The 8,458-nt window shown below is 46.6% G+C and overlaps 1 long non-coding RNA gene across 1 annotated transcript; it reads right to left on the bottom strand.

The window, feature by feature from the left end:
- Positions 1-641: 641 nt before the first annotated feature.
- On the bottom strand, positions 642-7,690 carry LOC116581996. Its single transcript, XR_004282335.1, has 3 exons — positions 7,262-7,690; positions 6,818-7,034; positions 642-689 (listed from the first exon to the last, which is right to left on the bottom strand). It is a non-coding gene; the product is annotated as an uncharacterized LOC116581996 (long non-coding RNA).
- Positions 7,691-8,458: the final 768 nt, after the last annotated feature.

Genomic DNA, 8,458 nt, shown 5'->3' on the forward strand with positions numbered 1-8,458 from the left:
AGCAGTAAATGGCAGATCAAGGAAGGTGTGTGTGTGCGCGCACACACACACACACACACACACACACACACACACACTGTGATAACACCTCACACCTGTCAGAATGGCTAGCCTCAAAAAGACAAGACATACCAGGTGCTGGCCAAGTTGCGGTGAGAAGGGAACCCTCTTGCACTGCTTGTAGGAATGCAAATTGGCATGACCATTGTGGAAAGCAGTATGCAGTTTTCTCAAAAAGTTAAAAGTAGAAATACCTTATGATCCAGTAATTCCACTACTGGGAATTTACCCAGAGAAAAGGAAAACACTAATTTGAAAAGATACAGCACCTCTATGTTTATTGAAGCATTATTTGCAATAGCCATGATATGGAAGCAGCCCAAGTGTCCACCAACAGATGACTGGATAAAGAAGATGTGGTGTGTATATATATGCAACGAACATAACTCAGCCTTTAAAAAAGAATGAAGGTTCTGGACGCCTGGGTGGCTCAGTTGGTTAAGCTTCTGTCTTCGACTGAGGTCATGATCCACAGTCCTGGGATTGAGCCCCTCATTGGGCTTCTTGCTCAGTGGAGAGCCGGCTTCTTCCTCTGCCTTTGCTGCTCCTTCTCCTTGTGCTCTCTCTCTCTCTGACAAATAAACTCTTAAAACAATGACGTTTCACCACTTGTGACAACATGGATGGACCTGGTGGATATTATGGTAAGTGAAGTAAGTCAGACAGAGAAAGATAAATGCCATAAGATTTCACTCATATGTGGAATCTAAACAACAAATGAGCAAACAAACAAAAAGCCAGACTCTTAAATACAGAGAACAAACTGGTGCTTTCCAGAAGGGAGGTGGGTGGGGGGGACAGGCGATATAGGTGAAAGGGATTAAGAGGTATGAACTTCCAGTTATAAAATAAGTCATGGAGATGAAAAATACAGCATAGGGAACATGGTCCATAATACTGTTATAATGTTGTATGGTGACAGATGGTGGGTATACTTCTCACAGTGAGCACTGAGCCACATATAGAATTGTCAAATCACTGTGTCGTGTACCTGAAACTAACATAACATTGTATGTCACCAATGCTTCAAAAAAACAAGGACACACAATGTTTGGCCCATTTTAAAGTGTTCAATAATGTTAGCTGTTGCTGTTTTATTTTTTTTTTTTTTATTTTTTTTTTTTTTAAGATTTTTATTTATTTATTTGATAGACAGAAATCACAAGTAGGCAGAGAGGCAGGCAGAGAGAGAGGGGGAAGCAGGCTCCCCGCTGAGCAGAGAGCCCGATGTGGGGCTCGATCCCAGGACCCTGAGATCATGACCTGAGCCGAAGGCAGAGGCCCAAACCACTGAGCCACCCAGGCGCCCGCTGTTGCTGTTTTAAATAGCAAATTCCCGTAATGGGTTCTTGTCTGTTTGTAGATTTGCAATATTAATGGGAAAGAACGTGAGAGAAGGATAAGCTGAAAGTTACGTGGTATTGAGGAATGACCAAATGAAGGCTTCTCAGAAGGAGAGATGAGGGACTCTGAAATGCGGCTTCAACAGATATTTATTTACAATACAAATTTCATAAAACATTATCGAATGCTTTCCACGTACCAGGCCCTACCCCGTTCTCATTTTATATAATCTTGAGGTCAGCCCTTTGAGTTCAACTCCCTTCTAGAGGAGGAAGTTGAAGCTTAGAGAAGTCAAGGGACTGCCCCGGAGCGCAGAGCGCGTAAATTGCAAAGCAGAATTCAAGCGATCCCAAGAAGATCTGTTCCATTATAGTAAGTGAATGAGAAAATAATGATTCGACTTAAAAACGCACACACAAGAGTTACCGCATTTATCTCATATGTAACCTTTCAGGAATGTAGACCAATGGTCCGAAATCAAAAGTACTTTAAAATTGGGCTCGTTCATTTTGCAGTCGTGGGTTGTAGTAGGATAAAAAAAGTACTCCCACCCCAGTCACCCACCTCTCCCTATCTCTGGATTGCTGTTTGTTTAGTCCTCTTACCAAGCTTGTTGTTGGTGAGAGAGCCAGTCCAAGGTGATAAAATATGCCTTTTTAAAGATTTTTTAAAAGATTTTTAAAATTTTTTATTTTTACTTATTTGACAGAGAGAGAGAGAGAGAGATCACAAGTAGGCAGAGCAGCAGGCAGAGATAGGTGGGGAAGCAGGCTCCCCGCGCTGAGCAGAGAGCCTGATGCAGGGCTCGATCCCGAGATCATGACCTGAGCCAAAAGGAGAGGCTTAACCCACTGAGCCACCCTGGCACCCCAAGACCCCCTTTTTTTTTTTGCAGAGAGCAGAATCATTAATAACCAGGTGAGCTCCAAAGGAGCCAGGCAACTCTTAAAATCTTGGTCTTCATTTATATCACAAGATTGGAAGTTGCTGGGAAAAGTTTTTGATTTTTCTTCTTTATGCCTCAAACAGGGAATAAAGGTCTTTTTTCAGGACATTTGATCCCAGTAAGATTTTGGTGAATGTGGGAGAAGAGAAGTAAAGAACTATATCCTTAATAATGACGAAGGGGGTTATTTCCAACACTCTTCTTGTATTTTCTGTTGGAAAAACCAGGATTGGTGCCTTTTAAGAACAAAAGGATATTTGCTCGGGGCTAATAATGTTTCTTCAAAGGAGTGTGGTAAAAGGATCAAAGAGGAATCATGGAAAAAAAAATGAAGTTGGAAATCGGTTGGAAGTCACCTAAAGATCATTTTGTGATGATATGTTTTTACAGCTTTATTGAGGTATAATTGACCTACAATAAAGTGCATATAGGGTGTACAACTTAATAAGTTTTGACATATGTATACACCTGTGAAACCATTACCACAATCCAGATAATGAACATATGCTCATGGCCCCACATTTCCTTATGCTCCTTTACAGTCTTTCCCTCCTGCCCCTCTCCATGATCCAGCAACCCCAATTTTCAAGCAACAACTGATCTTGTCACTATAGATTAGTTTTCATTTTGTACAATTTTATACAAATGGAATTCATACAGTGTGGATTGTTTTTGGGGGGAGGGTGTATCTGGCTTCTTGTAAAAAATTATATATATATATATACATATATATATATATAATTTTTTAAAACCCAGGATAATTATTTAGAGATTCGTCTGTGTTGTTGAGTGTTAACAGTTCATTCCTTTTTACTGTTATGTTTTATTCCATGGTCCAGCTATACAACAATTTATTTACCCATTCATCTGTTGATGGACATACACATCGTTGCCTATGATTTTAATATAATCCGTTTATGTTACTCATGGAAGAATAGAAGGCAAAGGGGAGGAAGTCTCCAGGGCAGGGATTAGGTCAAGGTCCACAGTGCATTTGTGGAGTGAGAGAAAGCAGCCTGCTGCCCTGGGAAATGTCCAAGAGGCCTGGTGGTTTGAAGTGTGGCTTGGCTTCTTTTGCCTGGGATGACCATTCTTTTGACATCTCTGAATCCATAATAATTATCAGGAGTTAAAAAAAGATTGTATGCATTTTGTCTGCATATATTTATCTATACCTCTCTTTATTTCATGGATAGACTCCTTTTTGCAGTAGACAAAGAGGCACCTTAGATACTTGGCATGTGAATCTTGGAAGTTAAGGGAATCCAGGTTCCCTTCTGGGCCAGTCTTTTTCCACCTGGGGTCCTCATTTCATCCCTCCCGTGTCCTCAGGGACTGAGAGCGTTCCATCATCTCCCCAGTCTGCCAGCTCTTTGGATGTGGGATGAAGACTAACCAGTCGTGTTGCAAACTGAAGGGCTAGGTCCCCTCAAGATGTACTTCTCCCTTGAAAGTCACCTCCCACTGTGCACTCAACACCGCAAGCCAACCACTCAGCCTCTCCCTTAATCTGCCCCATTCATTCAGTTCTCATTGTTCCTTGACGCTGCACCCCTCTTCCCCAAACACTGTCCTAGTTCAGGGCTTTATCTTTTCTCACTTGGGTTATTATAATTATAATAATCTGCCTTTAGGGGTGCCTGAGTGGCTCAGTTGGTTAAGTGTCTGCCTTTGGCTCAGGTCATGATCCCTGGGTCCTTGGATGGAGCCCTGCTCTGGCTCCCTGCTCAGGGCGGGGAGTCTGCTTCTCCCTCTCCCTCTGTCCCTCTCCCAACTCGTGCTTTCACGCACGAGCGCACACGCGCACGCTTTCTCTCTCTCTCTCTCAAATAAATATTTTTAAAAAACCCTAAAACCTGATCCTATGTAGAAAAAGCTTCCCATCTCTTAGCTAGTCATATACGATCTTCTGTGAGATGATTCCCCAACCTACAGCTCCAGCTTTTGTGATATTATTCCCTGGCTTTTGTGTGTGTTTTGCCGGAAGAGCCCTTACTCATCCCTCAAGCCCCTTCTAAATGCTTCCTCTTCATGTTTTCGCAGCATCCATGCCACCTCCTCCTAGGGCACCCCTCCAAGATGCTGAAACATTCTGGTTTTGTCCATCTGAGTCACAGGAGGGAAGCTCCCAGGGGGCATGGGATTCTTTTTATTCCTCTTTGTGTCACCCACCCTGACCCCGGCAGGTCTGGTGGAATTCCTAGTATATAAGCAGCTCTCAATACATGCTTGTTGAACAAAGTAGTAAACATCACGTGACCCTTTGGGACCTAAAAACGCGCTTTCAGTTACAGGAGCTCATCGGAACCTAACAGTCCTTGAGGATAGTATGAGGGTCACCCCATCTTACAGAGAAGTGCGGGTGAGCTGGGTAAGTCACTTCCTGGTGTGCTCGTTGATCCAGTATTCCCCTCCCCCCAACGCTTGTAAATTTGGAAAATGTTGGTGTATCAGGATAGCAGTTTAGCTCAATCCCATACACTTTTATTAAGCACCTACTAGCTACAGCTAGTAGCACCTATGAGCTATAGTCTTACCTGCTGAAAGTTATTAGGAGTGAGATTGGCCACCTGTGCCTGCTAATGTCCAATGGCAGGTTTCTCAACCCTGCTGTTAACACTTTAGGCTGCAGAGTTCTTTGGGGTTCTTTTGGGGGGAGGCTATCCTGTGCTATCCTTGGATCCTCTAACCCTAGATGCCACTAATGACTGTCCTCGCTCCTACCCAGTTGTGACAATCAGGTACATCCCTAGACATTGGCAAATGTCCCCTGGGTTGGTGGCAGGTACGTGACAAAATTCCTCCTAGCCAAGAGCCACCGTTGTATGGTGAGACTTAGAAACGGGGTTCGAGAAAGATCAAGCTTTTCCAGGCACGACAGATGGTGCCCCGGTGCGGTTCTGCGCAGGCCAAGAGAGTCTGGTGAGCAGAGTGTGGACGGAGAGGCCCTGAACGTGGACGCAGGGAAGCAGAGCCCAGGAGTCCAGGATGGGGAGCCGGCATTGCTGGGAGGGTCCTAGGGAACCTATGAGGACAAATCCCCGGGGGGTTCGGGGCCGGGAGAGGTCGAAACATTTGTGTATGGGTAGGACATGTAGATCTCAGCTAACTTCCTGAACTGAATTCTAAAGAAGGAAGATCTATCTGCCTTCGGGAGCAGCTGGGCTATAAATCCTAAAGGGGAGGACTTTAATGCCACTCAGAAATCAGGCCTGAAACACCCGTAATGTTTGTCAGTCCACATTTTAGTGTTCTTAAGTAAGTGTGCAGGGTGTGGGGGATGAAATATGGCAGGTATTTGATTTAAAAAGCCTGCACAGATTTAATGTCCTGATAAAATGTATTAAATCTTTTAAGGTTTTAATGAATCTAGTATGTGTTTCATAAATCAAGAACTCTGCTAAGCCGTCTCCTGGTTTAATAAGAGTAAACTAGGAAATTGCTGTGAGCAGAAGCAAAATACATTTATATCACATTGAAAAGTAATAGAGTTTTAAGCTGAGGGGGTCTTCCTGGGCTTTTTAAGCTGTTTGCTTATTACATTGCTCCAACTCCTTCAAATATTAAACCCCAGGCAAACACGTGCTTAACCGTATCAAGATGTGAACTAGCACAAAGGTAAGGATTATTTGTAAGAGAGCAGAAAACAAAGCCCGTGTTTCCTCACCCGGAGACCTCAGACCAAGTTGATTTCTGCCCTGGAACCTCTGGTTTTGTGTGTATCTGGGTTTGAGGAGGTTGGTTAAAAACCCCTGTTATTAAACCCCTTTTCCTAAATTCCCACAACCCTCCATCCTCACCACCTCAACACATTCTCGGGACTGACGTGGTAAGTGTATAAAATACTTCTAGAACTTTACACCTAACTGCCGAGTGACCTGTTAGGGCTGCTGGTCAGACTGTCCAGACCAAGCAGGCAGAAGCCTCTTCCCCTTGTCTTAAACCCGAGGGCTGTAATGTTTGCTTTTGTCCCCCTGCCTTCCTTTTTTTTCACGAACTTCCCCAGTCCCACGGCTCAGGCTCCCACAGGGGTGGGGAGGAGGCGCACTGGGGTGTGGGTGTAACAGATGGGTCTCTGTGAGCACGGCTGGAGATCGAAACCCCTGTTACTCAGCTTCCTTTGTGGATGGGGCAGGTTCTGGGTGAGATGGGTGGCTCAGGGCACTGGGGGGAGGTAGTGATGGAGGAAGAAGTTGGAGGGGGGAGGCTGGAACATTCCTGCACACAAAAGCTGGCAGGGCTTGTGAGCTCTGCAGGGGAGGGAGCCGGCCCCATAAAGCTCAGTGTGGAGAAGCCTGTCCGACCTCATTAGCTGTCACGGGCAACAATACTGATCTGGCAATAAAGGCGATTCCAAACCTGTTGGTCATTAATCACCCGCCTGACAGTTGCGAATGGAAGTGGAAAAACCTCATCCCCTCTACCCTTCCCTTCCTCCCCTGGCCCAGTTCTGGGGTTTCAAGTTACCTCTTGGTATATATGGAGTTCGCTGCTGGGGGCTGGTTTCTTCCCCCTTGGCTTTTCAAGGGGACTCTTTCAGGGTGGAGAGGCCACAGGTTGGCCAGAGCCTGGCACACCACGGTTCTGCACAGAGACAGAGGAGCCAGGGGGAGACAGGAGGTGGCTTCAGAGGTCAACCCTGGGCCGTGACCTCCCTGGGATCCAGGGCTGGGCCTTGGCAAGCCTGTGGAGTTGGGGAAGCCCGTCGTCAGCGCTGGGCCTCGTCTTTCCACACCCTTTCCCTCGTTCCCTGTTCCCTGGCATTCCCCCCCTCCTTAGCCACTAAGTGCCGACGCATTTCCCTGTTAGTTCCCTTTCCCTCTCCTTCCTCGCCCCCACCTTCTGTTCTCATCTAAGCTAAGCAGGTCCTGGGCTCAGTACAAGTTTTCGTTTTGGTCCTATACATCTCACCTTGAATGCAAGCCCGTGTGCCTTCCCAGGGGCGCGGGTACCGTAAGCTTCACCCGTAAGGGTGGCAGGTGGTGAGCAGTGACTTTGGCGATAGCACTCCATGGCCTACGGGGCGGCAGTCCGCGGGCGGGTCGCGGCGTGGAGGGGGGAGGACAGGCCCAGGCTGCGCTGGCGCCCCTACCGGCGGCTGCTGGGAAGTGCGCCTCGGTTGCTGGTCCGTTTCGGGCCGGTCAGTACAGGGAGGGGAGAGCAGAGAAAAAGCAGTGTGCCAGAGAGAACATCTCCGGACCAGACTAGCTGAGGACGCCCACAGCCTTCCAGCTGCTGGCATGCTCCTCAGTGTCCTTGAGCCAGGCTGCCTTTTAGAGCGAGGATGTGGGGGCAAGAGGGGTGTGGAGAGTTAGCCAGGAACTCCTGAACCGGTAGCCGGAATATAATTGGTGTACTTCTTGGCTCTTCGGATGGGCAGGCTCAAGACAGAGTAAACTGAATTCCAACAATCTGGCAGGGGGGAGAGGTTGCAACATAAACTTCTCAGTGGTCTAAAATAGTCTCGTTTCCTGGACTTTTCTGATTCCCATGGGTTCCCACTGACCCTGGCCATGCCCACATCTGTTGGCACTGCCTGTTCTCCCCAGGGCAGGGGGCAGAATCATCTGTCCACATTCCGATCCATCCAGACTACTCCGACAAAGACAAATTCCCATGACAAACTTATAGAAGCAAAATGGAAAAAAAGGACAGACACGATAATAGTTTTTCGAGGCCTATTTTCCAATATTCTTTATACCCCTTCTTCTATCACTCCCTATGGCTGTCATTACCCCCCAGCTGTGCATTAGAATCACCTGAGGGGCTTTTACAAAATAGTGATGCCTCCACCACATTCTCTGATACTCTGATAAAATTGTCTGGGGTCAGGCCTCCATGTGGAGTTACTGTTAAAAGCTTTCCAGGTGAGTCAAATCTGGGCTGGGCAGAGAAGTCCTGGTGTAATACCTTTAAGTTCAGCATGTCCATTCATACCACACAGTACCTTTGCTTCTGAGGTTTCCCGTGCCTGGAATGCCCTCCCCCTTCTCTCTGACTGAGGACCCAACCAAAGGGAGCCACGCATATCAGGGGCCACTCCTAAACAATCTGACGTCATTCAAAAGAGAGAAACAGCAAAAGACATCCTTAAGAATACACCGCGCA

The sequence above is a fragment of the Mustela erminea genome, chromosome 21 (assembly GCF_009829155.1).
Source record: "Mustela erminea isolate mMusErm1 chromosome 21, mMusErm1.Pri, whole genome shotgun sequence".
Classification (NCBI taxonomy): Eukaryota; Metazoa; Chordata; class Mammalia; order Carnivora; family Mustelidae; genus Mustela; species Mustela erminea.